General features: G+C 36.4%; 1 long non-coding RNA gene across 1 annotated transcript; it reads right to left on the reverse strand.

The window, feature by feature from the left end:
* Positions 1-8,145: 8,145 nt before the first annotated feature.
* On the reverse strand, positions 8,146-9,080 carry LOC139198373 (uncharacterized). Its single transcript, XR_011583822.1, has 2 exons — positions 8,940-9,080; positions 8,146-8,358 (listed from the first exon to the last, which is right to left on the reverse strand). It is a non-coding gene; the product is annotated as an uncharacterized lncRNA (long non-coding RNA).
* Between the last annotated feature and the right edge of the window lie 6,593 nt (positions 9,081-15,673).

Consider the following 15,673-nt stretch of genomic DNA (forward strand, 5'->3'; position numbering starts at 1 on the left):
TTTATTGTATTTGGCACAATACATTGAATGAAATAAAGCTTATTTATTAATATCTCCAAGAAATTATAGATATATACATACACATGAGTTAAAACAAACAAACAGGATGGAGCCTTCACAAAGGTTGCTCATGTGAAGCCTCAGTACTCGGAAGTACCCCAGAAGGGGGAGGCACTGGAGATTGATCATGTGGCACCCCAGTACTTAGCAAAACACCAGAAGGGGAAGGCATCAATTGCTTTCAGAATCTAGCAACGAACCTCTGGTGATCACTTTGAATCCGACTTTCGGATTCCTGCAGTTGGACGAGCTTTCTTTTCATGCTCGTAGAGTAATTATTTGCAAGCACGTGTAACACCCTATTCTCGTGCTTGAGCCCTCTGATCTCTTATTTAAGACTTGCCACCTCCGCCATCAATGATTCAACTTGGCGAGTTTGAGCAAGTAGGCGTTGACCCATATTGGAAACAGAGCCAGCACACTGAACACTGAGAGCCAAGAAGTCTTGAACGGCCGACTCTTCAGACCGTTCTGAAAGGATCTTGTTATCCCTTGGAGTGAGAAGATTCCTAGCTACCACAGTAGCAGTTATGTTATTCTTCATCATAGAGTTCCGAACCGTAAGAGGACCATTAGAAGATAAGAAGGACGAGCGCCATATATTATCCTGACGCTGCTCGTTTGTATCACTCTTAAGACTCAAATCTAAGCAAATGTTAGATGGGCAAGTCATTTTTCAGAAATGATGAAGGAAAAACAAAGGTCAAATAAAATTTCAAAGGTGCAAGATAGGGGAAATTTCTACAGGCAGCAACTTTCTGAACATACTCTTGAACACAATTGATGTCTCTATAAAAGAAGAGGCAGCAGAGCCACTTGTTCAAAGATCGATGAGGCACCGCTCTCCGAATTTCAAAAGCCAGATTTTCCTGAATAAAATTCGTTGGCATTTTTCAGACGTAATCTCAGCTTTTTCAGATATCGCGTGCAACTTTGTCAAAGATCTCTGACAAAGTTGAAAACGCGTAAATCTTACTGTTCTATTTACACCACAGTTGCTGACAAGAGTAAAAGCACAGCACCACCACTTGCTATTGAGAAATCTCTATATATGTCGATCTCTGTTCTCCATAACAAGGCAGACCCGCAACACTGCAAGAATACCTAACTCTTCCTCATCTCCGAGAATGCATCTTCAACATAGCAACTCGAAATACTCAGTTTTCTTCCTCTCCGAGAATACCTCTTCAAACATGTCACACCAGAGCAAGATTATCACATATCTTCAGGGACCAGAGCAAGATTATCTCATATCATGCAATTTCCCTGTCCTTTCCTTTGTCCTTGTTCTTGCCTGCAAAGACAAGGATAAAGAAAGCAATATGTCGGAACCTCCACTCAAACTCCCGGTAAGGAACCGACTGCCTGGAACCTTTCCTGATTGCTTACCTAGTATTGCTCTCGAGTAGTCATTTTCAACGGTTGGAGCTGGGTCTCCAGTCACCAAGAAGTGATGAACCATTCAAATGCAAGGGTTTGCATTCCTCTCTTGCATCAGGGGACAAATCCTACAAGAGAAGATGCCACACATGTAGGGGAAAACCAGGGAAAATACCACTTCAGCAAGGGGAGCAAGTAAGACAAGTGAAAATGATACATTGAAGCATGTGGAGACAAGCGCAACAAACACGTGCTGATTCATCCCCGACAAAACCGAAGATCACTTGCCACATGAAACTCTTAACGGTACAATTTCATTCAAGATCAAGCCTCGAAGTCTTTGAAAAAATCATAAGTCCGATTCAAGATCAAGTGTCCACCACTTTTGAATCAAATTCCGCTCTAGATAAAAGGAGTAAATTCAGATCTTCGATGCTAGTCTAGCAGAAAGTCCTACAACCCAGTTCAAGAAAAAGCCTGTGGAAAGTTAACAACAAGTAAAGCAACTCTTTCAGCAACTTTTCTTACTAAGAGACTAAAGCAGAACGATCAACGATCAACCTAAATGATTTGAAATCAGGGGGAGATACTCATCAGGGGGAGCATCCAAGACAGATCAAGATTTTAACGAGTCAATCGAAGACTTGTGGCCATCCAAGGGGGAGTGTTGTAAATATTATGTGGATGGTCCACATGAATAGTTTGTTACTATTTATGCACAGTATTTTCACTATTCATTTGTGGAAAATTTGTAAAGTGAATAGTGCTTTCTTTTGTTTATATAAAGGAAGAAGAGGAGATGAAGTGAGAAAGGGTTCACGGGAGAAAAGAAGGAAAAGGAAGAAAGGAAGAGAGAGAGAGAGAGGAAAGAAGAGGAAGAGAGGAAGAAGAGGAAGATGAGGGGGAGATAATAGAGAGAGTTATCTTTGTACTCATATTATTTCAAATTATAATGAAAGCACCACTGCTGCCCCGAGGACGTACTCCAGTCACACTGACTGTAGAGGAACCTCGTAAATTTTGTGTCTTGTTTCATTTATTCCACTGCACCCACAGTCAATTTTACAACACTTATTTGTTTGTTTAACAATTTTATACTTAAAGACATACTACTGATTAACTATTTTATAAGACTATATATGCAATGTTGAAGAATGTCCTACATCAAAAACTTAATGAAGTTAAATAGCAAAGTAAGACGCAAGTTTGAGATGTTTTCTTAAAAGAAATTGGTACAATGTGAAATAAATATCACATGTTAATTTAGTTAGATTAGTGAATAGTGAACATGAAAAACAAACTTATTGATAAAATTTAGTTTAACTCGTTATATATATCATTAATATTTATATATATATATATATATCATTAATATGTATATATATAAATAGGGGTGGATTTGCAGCAGCACTTTTTTACACAATTTTTGACATAAGCTTTTCTGGTAGCCATTTCGTAATATATTTTAACGATCCAAACTCGTCTGTATTTAATTAGAACATCATTCGTAGATCATCCTTGCAAAAATTAGACAAATCCAAAATCATCAAGACATTCATTTGTAGTGAAGAAAGTGAACGAATATGGTTCTACAAAGAAATCCTAAACCTTTAATTCCTTGGTCATATACTTTCAGATTTGAGAATGATGTTTGAGAGAAGACCTAAACTATAAACGATTTACATAATTAAAATACATTACGGAATGAGTCCACAAAAACGTATGTTGAAAGTTATGTCACGAATCCAGCATATATATATATATATGCATGCTAATGTCTGTTTTCAAACAAATTGTTTGGGATAAAATCTGAACTTTGGGCCAGAGAGAAAGTCGGCCCAAACCCAAGGCCCAGAGGAAAACTTAGGAGGTAGGAAAGAGGCTTTCGGCTGGGCACAAGTTACAAAGGCCACCTGCTTACCTGCTCAAAGACCACAGGGGGTAGGCTATTCAGTCACTACACAGCCCAATAAAGTACTTTATTGGTGGCATTCATGTAAAAAAATTAGTGAGTCATCACCAAACCGCATTCGGGCACCGCTATTGCTACAGGAACCCAAGCTGAAGTCGTCTATAAAAGGAGGAAGAGAAGACAGAATTAAGGACACTCAAACAAACAAACAAAAGCCAAAACTCTGCTCAAGCCAGATTTGCCTTCAACGAAGCTGTAGTCAGCACAAGCCTTCATCCCATTCGGGATAAACCTTCCCAAACCCCTGTAATAGCTCTGCTACCTTGTTCATGGTGGTATCGATTCATTTTGTATCCTCTTCTCCCCCGTCAACCCCTCTAAAAGCCTTCAGACCTCTGACAGAGCCACAAAGATAGATTTTGTAAGAAGTTCAGCCTTGGCCGATAAGGTTCAAACTTACCCGACTATCTTTGCTCTGTCTTTGTCTTTTCTTTCTTTTAAAAGCACAATAACATGTTATATATTCCCAATTATATACAAGTTATTTCTAGCAAAGTCATAATGAAAATGAGTCTTCAGCACTTGAATCCGATCTGAATCGCGTCAGAGTTCAAATCAGATCTGAGTCTTAAGCCCGCGGGCATGTAATTTCAAGATCAGTTTAAAAGTCCTTGGCCTCAAGGCATAAAAAAAGAACTCTATGTGGACTCAACCCATCCACGACAATCCTTGATAAGCGAGAAGTCCGAAGTTACTTGGGGCGCAAGTAATCAATCTATTTCTCCGTTTTGTTGCTATTATATCTTGATTCGTAGAAAAGGCTTAAGCATGGAGTGAATTCTGATAGAAAGCCTCAAGGCCTACATCTAAGGCCCCACGAAGGCATCTATTTAGCTTCATTTCATGTTGCGGTCTAGTTGGTCCGAGTATAAGGATTAACTCTGATGGGAAGCCTCAAGGCCTATACCTAAGGCCCTACAAAGGCACTCATTTGGGTTCGTCCTACCTCTTGGATTCAGATAATCAAAGGTATAATAGTGATAAGACTCTGGCAACCATAAAAGACCAAATATGATACATCCAAGCGCTGATTTAGTTTGACAGGAAGCCTCAAGGCCTATACCTAAGGCCCCACAAAGGCACCTGTTATATCTAACTTAGTTTCTCGGGCGTATACATATTCAATCAAAGCTTAACACCCATTCAACATCTACCATACTGAAGATGGCAGTGGCACGCCTGAGCACGACAAAGTTGATCTTGATTGTGAGCCTTAAGGCCTACACCTAAGGCCCCACAAAGGCACCCTTTCAAATTAACTATGTCCTTCTCTTTCAGAACTGCCCGACGAGCCTTGCCCGAAGTGTGTCTTGCCCGACCAAGATCTGCCCGACAAAGGCTTGCCCGAGCAAGCCCGAGAAGAAAGCAGAAGTACGACAGATACCCTCAACCGACGCCATTCTCCCAGGGGAGCTGTGTGCTCGTCCGCCAGGAGATTCCTACGACGAACACAAATTCTACAATGACTCCAATGTTTGGGTTAACATATTGTCTCATGTGTCTCGACTATAAAAACGATAAGTTATCAACTTGTCTTTGTATCCTAATTACACAAACTCCTAAGAAGGGCAGCTACCAAGGTAATGTATATATCCTTCATATTGTGATATGTGTCAATACAAATGCAACCTTCACTATAGTCCATAAGGGCATGATTGACATTTCAGTATGACATCTAACAAAGATGGTCTGATTCAATTAGACTTTAACATTACACATACGTTGTAATTGGCACTCTAAAATTTTTATTTTGCATCTTTATATTTAAAAAGAAAAATGCACTTGTTAGAAGTGCTAAATGAGAATTTTAGAGTGTCAAAAACAGTTTCCTTATGTACAGTAGAGAACAATAATCTCATATTGATAAAGTAAAGTTATTTCTAATGCAATGAAAAATTCGGCGTTATATATGACTTTGGTAATATTTGTTTGGAGAATAGGATAGCACATTGTGCATATGACAAAGTTATATACAATTAATATATTAGAGTTTTCATATGGCAAAATAATATACAATGAACATATAAAAGTTTTCATATGGCTTAAGGAATTGAATCACTGGGCCTTCGAAAAATTATATTGGCCTTGATGACTGAACTTGTGAAAATTGCGTTAGCTCCAACGTGAGAGTTTTCACCTTAATATCATCGAGGCCTGTGGTAATAAATTTTTTTTATATCAATTGTACATTACTTTGTCATATGCAAGTGAGATACTATTCTCCAACATGATCCACCACCAATCCGGTCCGCCACCAAATATGCAAAGATATATTTTAGATATAACTCAGAGTCAAAAGTGAGACCTCCTCTATTTTTAGAATATAAAAATTTATATTTTACTGTAAATTTAATCTAATCTCTTTAATGCGCAAAAATTAAAAGTTAAAAGTCAAATTCACATTTTATAAATGCACGAAGACGGTAAAACTTGCAAGTTACTGTAATATTCGTCTTTCAAATTTGAGATAGCCTAAAGACAAGAATAATAAAAAATCTGATGGCATATTGAGAAGTTGGTATACCTTGACCCATTGACGGGAATATCATATTTGTTGGGCTGTTTATTGGTGGAAAATACAACGCATTATCCAAATGCAAAGGTCATTAGGGTTAAATAAACAAATTGGAGAATGTTGTCCTAATCTAAAAGCAACACCAGAATCAACAACCATTAGTAGATTGTAGAACAAAAAATTACTTAAATATTACCAAAAGAAACATTAGTTAAAATATAAATAAAATCTAGTAATTATGACTCATTGTTCACTTTTGAGAAAATTTTCAGTACAAAAAACGGAAGGATAAGTGTTAATGAGACTCTCGTAATAGTAGAACTCTTTGATACCTTATATTTTTTGTACAGTATTTTATAACATTAGTATGAGAATTGATGTTAAACTATGAAGTGGTAGAGAGTCTATGAAAAGTTCTACTCTTGAGAGAGTTCCGTGCCAGCCAACATTATAAGACATTATACTAAAAATATGTTGTGGTAGCGAATCCATGCAGAGTTTCACTTTTTAGAGAGTACCTTTAGTATTACTCAAAAATAAGTTATAACAATAACTTGCCACTAGTTGTCCATCTTTTAAAAAAGAATAAAAAAGTTTTAAAACCAATTATTTTTTAGGAAAATTAACGAAAAATCGAAAAATAAAACTTTAGTTTTAATTAAAAAAGACAAATACATGTGTAGTGAATAGTACCATGAAAAGGTAAAAATATGATTTTTCGTTAAAAATGAACATTACCAGGAGTGTTTCGTTAAAACTCTCTTTCTTTTTCTAATTTTAGATAAAACTCTTTCACTATTAATCTTTGACGTAAGCAAGCTTTCTTCTTAGATAAAACTCTTTCACTATTAATCTTTGACGTAACCAAGCTTTCTTCTTTCAGCTGTTGAGGTGATGAGTCACTCAACATTTATTAATTTAAATTTTCTTTCTAGTGACACATGATTTAATATTCTAGTTGATAAGGTGTTATAAATAATATGCCTCACTTCTAAAGTATTATTAATAAAGAGAAATACTAAGGAGACTCTTGCAAAAATTGAAATCTTCATAGACTCCTTAGTCTCTACCGCCTTATATTTTTTTCATAGTATTTATAATGTTAGCACAAAAATTTACGTTAAACTCTAAAGTGATGAATAATGCATTAAGAATCTCACTTTAAAAGAATCCTCTAACATTTCTCAATAATAAATATATATGTTATCACGTTAGCGTGCTTTTGGATGCACTGAAAACCATTCAATATGATAAAGTCACAACTCACGACGAACCCAAGTGACCAACCAAAGTGGAGTTGATCATATTCTTAGTTTTCAATTGGTGGAATTTATGAGTTAAATAATCCACACTTGCACATGAAATGATTGTCTTTGGGAGACAAAAGATGCCTTGGAGAAACACATTTTTCTACTTAAAGAAATGGGCAGCAGAGAAAATTAGATCTCAAATTCTCCATCCCTGCCTCTTTAGTCTTAACCACAAAAGAAGAAAAGCATGGCATATAATAAAAATAAAAATAATTGTAAATAAATAAATAATTAATTAATTAACCCCACTGACTTTCTTGAAATGCAAGGCTTGAGGATTATAATTTAATCTTGTTTCTCTGAGAACCACTGACATTTCGGTTCCAAAATTGTGCAAAAGTTTGTGATGTGAAGGTTCGTTAGCAAGTCACAGGTTATGCATTATTGGTCATGATGCACAGTTTTGTGACCAATAAGATTTGTCCAAAATAATATGAAATCAAAATAAACAAATCCAACCCCATCTAGAAAGGCCACAAGAAATTACATAGCCCAAGCTATAGAACATGAACGGCCCGCAATTGGGCCAAACTGGCCCAGCCAGGATTCGAGGAGTAGCGGCCTTGGTCTTACTCAAGCCTACATTTTTTGGCCCAATGAGTAAAATGGGCCCGGCTGACCCTTTCTGAAGCATATAAGGACCAAGTTCTTGGGAGGGTCAGGAATCCATCAATCAATTTATTGCTGAAGTTTTTTTTTTTTTATTTTTTTTATTTTTTTATAACCAAATGTAGAGGATCACTAGTTAGTAGTACCCGCGTGTTGCCGCGGGTTTGAAAATTGTATGAAATATTGTATTAAAAAAATGTAAGACGGTGGGATAAAACATCAACATTGTTTATGCCACAAAGGTTTCAAAATTTTAGTAAGCAAAAGTTTTAATTTATGTATTCTACATAGGCAACATATAAACAATGTAATCCAATGAATTACATTAACCTCAACTAAATCATACCGGCACAGATTGAAAATTAGTTTACAGTGAACAACACAACACACTAAATCATACAATCTACTATCCCTAATTATAAATATAATCGAACTACATTTGCATCATCCGACTTCTTTCTAAGCAAACCAAAAATACTCATCTTGCTCTTCTAGCTGTTATAATTAAACCACTGAAAACAACACCCAAAAAATAGAAAAAATTAAACAAAAGCAATCCCCCCACATAAAATTACGTGTTTTTCTAGTCCAGTATAGCAACACCAACTCACATGTACTGCAATCATTGTTAAAGAATCACTCTTTAAATTTATACATCTTCATATTAACAGAAGCAAATAAAATTTGAAAAAAAGAAGACATGAATTAAGCAATGATAGCAAGTAACAATCAATAAGCAAAAAATTCATCCCTGCAAAGAAAAACCCCAAATCTAAATAACCATTCACAACAACAAAATTTAAACCAAAGAGGTATCACAAATTAAAATTAAGACTCCTAAGCACACAACATTGAAAGAAGATAATCACTCACTCTCAACTAAACAGCACAAAACACTATATTTTATAGGACTTCAAAATTTCTTGGAATGATAAGCGAAGAACAGGCAGAAAAATGGAGATCAGAAAAGCAGAAAACGCAAGATTCCAGAAAACCAAAATTAAAACGTAGCTGCAAATACAAAATCACAAAAAAATAATAATAATAATAATTTAAACACCCATACCATCAGGAGATGAGCGACGGAAGTTACCTTTTGCAAGAAAAATGAAGGTAGGTTAGAGCACAACTGAGGCTGAGAATCCTGACCAAGAAAAATACAGAGGTAAAAAAAAAAGCAAAGAAAAAAAGGAAGAAAGAGATATGCGAAAGAGTAAAGTGAAAAGCAAAGGAAATATGGAAACAAAATGCATCGATGATTAACAGGTGGACAGAAGGCGTGGTTTTACAGTGCAAAAAAAAAAAAGAAAAAAAAAAGCAACATGGGGGAAAGGAGGGAGAAATGGGATGACCGACAGGTGGAGAGAAAGGCTGCTTTTACTGTGCAAAAAAGAAAGATAAGCGAAAAGAAGAAGAAACGAGAGTGAACGTGTCCACAGCAGGGCAACGGGTGCACATCAAGGGTAAATCAGCCATTCTATTGTAGTTAAAATGGGAAAGAGTGGGGATGAGTAAACAAACGGAGGGCATTAAATGAGGCAACAAAAAAGGAAAGTAAGCAAAAATGAAGGTCATTTCTGACATTTTACTGTTAATGAACATTAAAGTTATCAGATGTTAAACCCAGCACATGGTTTGTGGCACAAAAAAAATATAAAAAATTACAAAGACCCACAGATGATAGACAAAGGATGATCAACACATGGCAATCAGAGGCATAATAGATGTTTAACTGTGCAAACCAGCAGCAAAATGGCTAAGCAAACGAAAAATCAGGAGCATTTCCGCCCTTTTACTATTGCTGAACAGTGCCGGATTCAACTGGCTTTTAGTATATATAACTAGTTAGTAGTACCCACAAGTTGCCGCGGGTTTGAAAATTGTATGAAATATTGTATTCAAAAAATGTAAGACGGTAGGATAAAACATCAACATTGTTTATGCCACAAAGGTTTCAAATTTTTAGTAAGCAAAAGTTTTAATTTATGTATTCTACATAGGAAAGATTGGGGCATTCTTGTTTATGCACTTGTTAAATTCAGTACAGTCATCCATTCCATTCCGGAAGCTACATATAGTGTTCCATTGGGACCATCATTTGAACAGAAAAAATTACAAAATGCTGGTATATGTACATGCAAAAAATGTTACGGTTATCGATTCTATTCTAGCAGTTCTATCTAGCCTTTGATTAGGACCAGCATCTGGACACAAAATCTAACCAAATGCTGAAGAATGTACATGCAAAAAAATACCAGAGTTTAGCCCATAATGAACTATTTGCATCCCAAAAAATATTAGAAACATTGTCTGATACGCACTAAAAAGGCAAGAAATTTTTTTATCCGAAACAGCTAAAGTTTTGAAGCAGCATTCTTGAATGCCAACAAAGCAACCTAAGCAAAAGGAAAAAAAGTTGTCACATTTAGATAAGTGTTAAATTTATCTTTTAATAATTAAGTGAGAAGGGAAAGCAATGATAAAGTATTGTGACCTATTCCTTTTTTGCAGTGCTGGAATCCACCTTCGCACCAGTTGGAGATGATTTTTTCTTCAACAATTTGATCGGAATTTGATTGATATCTTCTCCACTTGGTTCAAACATCTCTTCCACATCACTGTTTTAAAATGGGACAGATATGAGGAAGAAGAAATAAATCATAGTTTAAAAGCTTGATACAGGATAAAAGGTAGGAAACATGCCTTTGTTCAGTGCCAGTAAAAAGAGGCCTCCTCACTGCTTCCCTTTTTCGTTTGTATGATTACGCAGTTGTTTCTGGTGTCGATGTAGAGTATGACACTATTGTTGAAGACAAAGTAATTTCTGTTAGCAATGCCTGCGGTGTTTTTGGTTCCATGTCTATATCATCGGAGAGATTGTAGATGAGAACATTAGTCGAATTAAAGGTGTTCTTTCTATTTCCAAAACGCAGGTGAAATTTTTTCGTCTGGGCAATCAATCTGAGGAATTCATTTGGCAATTGTCGCTGATCCACCAATCTTTGATTCATAACCAAATCTTTGCAAGCCGCACCAAAAAGTTTTTCGCCAGATTTACCAATCACCAAAGCACTGATTTCATTGGTTTGATCTTCAAGAACCAAATTGACTTTATACCTAATTTGAAAGTCGGGGTCACTTATATCTGGTACAATTATTACTCAAATATGAAACTTGTTGTAATAATGTATTAAACGTCAAATCATATGTATGTTAAACCGGAAAAGCATAATTCCTTAATTGTATTATGTTAAAGCACAGGGAAAAAAAATAGATGGATTCTCTTTGAAATTGTAAGATAGAAAATTGAAACAACACATGTTAAGTATTACCAAGGTGTTGGAATTTGAGTGGAGTGTTTTTGACAAACCAGTTGCCCACTTGCAGGATCCTTCTGCATCTGCTTGACAAAATTTGGGTAGGCATTGTACCACCAGTCATATCGTGTGTCAAAGCGCTTGATGGATGCTCTACACAAAAATGTCTCATCCTGTAAAATATTTTTAAACCATTTGTATAAGGATAAACCATCATGTATATGGGTTTCACTAAAGATGTAAAAATTGCGGTTGTAAATTTTGACCCAAATATAAGAAGTTCTAATAAAGCTTCCTACCTTATTGTTGAGCAAAAATTGTAGACAATATGTAAACAAATAATTCACTCGACACAATTTCACTCTCGTTATTCTTTGAAGGTGGTTTTATTAATTTGAGTTCAACCCATTCTAGGCTACGCGCCTATTAATTACAACCCTTCTTTTGGAAAAGGAATACCCTTTGATTCTAATATGAATAAATCGTAACTTGAGGATTTAGGTGTTTATTTGATTTTGTGGTTGTATCTAGGTAGAGCCCTAGATTGCCTACGTACCCTCGTTGAGGGATCAAGTCACTCGTAGTTCCTTATGGGTTTGTTGAGATTTAATGCCTTGTGCAGGGCTAGTACTTTGAGCCATTAGAGCGTTTAATACCTTGTGCAGTTTTAGCTCATGCGGGCGAGGACAGTTTTAGCTCATGCGGGTGAGGACTTTAAACCATTTGAGGGTTTCGTGGCTTCGTGCCATTTGAGTCTTGTTGCGGCTTCGTGCCATTTGTGTCTTGTAAATTTAATGGGAATATTTGTGAACCCACTGTTACTTTGGTATTTGACTTTGTCTTGGTGCCGTGCATCTCAGACTTCTTGAATAAATTTAACTTTGATGGATGCCATATTCATAAAGCCCACATGAGTAATATGGAAGAGTTACACTTTTTTCCTCTCTGAGTTCCACGTGGATAGTATTCCCATTTAATCTGAGGGAATTGTATTGCAACCAGTAAAAAAAATGACTAGTCATAATCATGACTAAAGTTTGAAGGCCACGTGTTTGAAAGGATTTGTGTTGTCATTGTCTTCATGCTTAAGTTGCAAGTTTTGTTGACTTGGTCTAATTTAATGGGTGTTGAAGTTTACAAAGTCCACCTTGGTGAAAAATGGAGGGTCCCCGGGCTTACCTTGCATTAGCTTTTTGAAAAGCTTCCCTCATATTTTAATCCCTAGTAAATTAGGACTCTATTGCATGACTTTTCCACAGTTTTATAGGATTTCAATCCTATTTGAAATAGGACTTTGAAAGCATGAAAAACCGGCCCCCTTTTTTTATTGTGAAATGGACTTTATTTTACTTGTCTTCCCACGTGAGGTGTAGGCTCCTTTAGCATTCATTCCTTTTTTATATATATATATTTTTTTTTGAACTTTCACCTCCGTTTAAACATAGGACTATGAACCAATTTGACCCAACTTTTCTAATAGCAAGCTTCACTCTTTTTTATGTGACTTTAAGGGTTTCCAAGTTTTAATAGGACTTGTCTTCCAATTTCAACAACTTGACTTCCAGTTTCAATAACCTCACTTCTTCTTCATGTGAGGTGTGGGGTGCAGACTTCATTCACACCCCCTTTTTGCGAGATGGCTTTCAGCAGAAATTCCTCATTTTTTCTTGGCTCCAATACACATGGTTTTCCTCCAGCAAGAATCAATTCCGATATACTTGGGCTTCCGTGGATTCCGTATATTTCGAACCTTCATTTGGATTGCGTAACCGTTAATTTCCAAGTGAGAATGGGTAAGGTTTGTTGGAGCTCAGATCCTTTTCAAATTTCTTCAATTTACCATTATTTCCCCCATTAAATCGCAAAGGCTTCTTCTTGTGCAGGTCATAAACTTTTTCATTTTTCTGCTGCATTGTTTTCTTGCTCTTACTACCCGGCTTGTGATTCTTTTGTGGAGCAAAAAAAAAAAAAATTCAAAGCAAAAAGGAGGAGAAAATAACCAGCAGGTCACCCCATTTTTGTTTTTTTTTTTTAATGTTCTGGGTTTGATTCGGAGTGGGTTGAAACTTTGAACTGCAACGGATTGGTTTAATTATTTCGCACAGGCGTTATTCGCATTATCATCTCTTCAATTTGGTTGTTGTTGTGTCCTTTAGGTAATGAACTTGATTGGGTTGTAAAAACCCCTTCTTCTTCTTTATTTATTTATTTATTTATTTTTGCAATGGTAGGTGATAAGCCTAATTTGATGTTGGTAGTTTATGTAGTAGAAATTTTTAACTTTTCCTTTATCATCAGTAGCTTTCAATCAAGGTTCTAAAAAACGTTAGGCATTAGTCGGGCGGCGGGTTGGCACCTAGCGCCTAGACGGCTAGGCGGGATCTAGGCGGGCTAGGCAGATTTAGGTAAATTTCCTATATATCTTGTAAATAAGTGTATATTGACACTTACAAAAAAAATTATAATTGAATGAAATTCATGGATAAGAATTTTTAGGTACATAATAAAAATATGGTATGATCTTTAAAAAATAATAATAAAACATTACAACAAAAAATTAAAAAAAAAGAATGAAAAGTAATAAAAAATAAAAAATAATAAGAAAACGTAATGAAAACATTGAAAAGTAAAAGAAATGGTGGGGACCATTTCAAAGAAAACGTTGCAGCATACAAGATGGTGGGACCATCTTAATTGAATCGTGCAAAAAGGGAATAGTCTGGGAACAGTCTTCTTCTTTTTCACAGAGCCGTCTCTGTAACAAAAAAAATTGCAGATTCCGGCGTCTTCATATAAGCCCTATTAGTTTTCACCCAGCTCCGCCCAACCCGCTGAGCTCCGCCTAGCCCCGCCTAGACTTGCATATCTCCGCCTAGTCCTGCCTAATCCCTTCCAATGCCCGCCTAATCTACTTTCCGATTTTGTAGCCGATTAGGAGTTAAGCGCGGCGGTTGGCTGCCTTCTAGAGCTTAGGCGTCGCCTAGGCCGATTTTTAGAACACTGCTTTCAGTACCACTTTGACTTGGTTTTTGACATGGCTGTTGGACAACTATTTTGCAGTATCGAGTTTGTTGAAGACAATTGTTGATTCATGGCTCCAAAAGTGAGAATTGCACTCTAAAGTTTGCAGGATGCCCTTATTTCTTTTTGCTTCTATTTGTATGCTGCCTTCTTTTGCTTAATCAGAATAGGCACTATACTTTTCCATTTGAATGTTATGTGAGTGATTTTATAATAGCCGTGCTTATGGTAGTTTTGTCTTGCTTGCTTTTCTTTCTCATCAACATTAGTCATCCATAACATTTTGTCCTCGGTATCCATGAGTAAATATAGTTGATATTGAAGTGTTTTACACGACATGTTTCAAACATAGCTGCACCATTTTTCCAAACACAGTAGCTACTTGTCCCATGCTTTAACTTTTCTTTTGGTGAAGTCTCATGCTTTGACTTTTCTTTTGGTGAAGTCCCATGCTTTAATTGTTGTCCACCTTTGAAATACTTGAGCAAACACCATCCCATTATATTTTGCTGGAGCTTTACGAGTATAAAGGGGGACTTCCTCTTTTCCAATTTCTCCTTTTCCTTGGACTCTTATCCTCAATGGGTTTTCATAGAATTTTTAGCCAAAGTCATCTTCCATATCTTTGTACCCGTGAGTAGTAAAGAAAATGCCAAACGGAATAATTTCTTTCCTCTTGAGTTGCATCTTTGTATATGTTGCTTTCTTGTTGTCTTACTTCACAAAGACTTAGGCTTGGAATTTTGAAACTGCACTCAACATACTGGCGGGGGTATAGACCATTTAGACTTGGTTAGAGCTTCACGGGATGGTTTAGACCACCCTGAAGAAACTCGTGGAATTGACGGCAGCGGTGGGGAGCGGAACTCTTGTGTATTTTTTTGTTCTCTTCAAATTTAGGCAGAAAGAAAACATATGACTGCTGCTCTTTTTTTTTTGGACTGCTTTGTGTTGTTGTTGCAAGTATAGAAGAGTAGTCGGGCTACCATTTAAGAACCCCTCCTTGCACATAAACCTTTTATGGTGGCTTGTTGGCAATTTTCTTGCATAAACTGAAGATTACAGGTTCTAGGTAGTTGATTATGCCCCCATTTTTTCATTTTTGTCTGCAACACAACATTAAACAAGAGAGATAAATAAATTAACAGAACTTGATTCATACCTGGTGATGAATGTGCTTCTTTGGATCTTGATTCGAAAGCACGAATGGTTGAACTTCATTTTTCCGGCAGCACTTCGTTGCTTTTAGTATTTTCTCTCAAAGTTTTTTCTATTTTTTTTGCAGAGTTTCCCCTCTCTTTTTCTGTGTTTCTCTTGTTGTAGCTAATGCCTATTTATAGGCATCCCAAGAAGGCTCTAGAGTTTGTTACGTGGAGGGAGATGAAGACCATGACCTCCTATCACTTTCCCTTAACCTCTCCCACCAAATGTGCAGTTTTTTTCCATGCCTTGCAGAAAAATAGGAGACCCTGTTTTGCACAGTTTCTTC

This window comes from Malus domestica, chromosome 08, assembly GCF_042453785.1.
Source record: "Malus domestica chromosome 08, GDT2T_hap1".
NCBI lineage: Eukaryota > Viridiplantae > Streptophyta > Magnoliopsida > Rosales > Rosaceae > Malus > Malus domestica.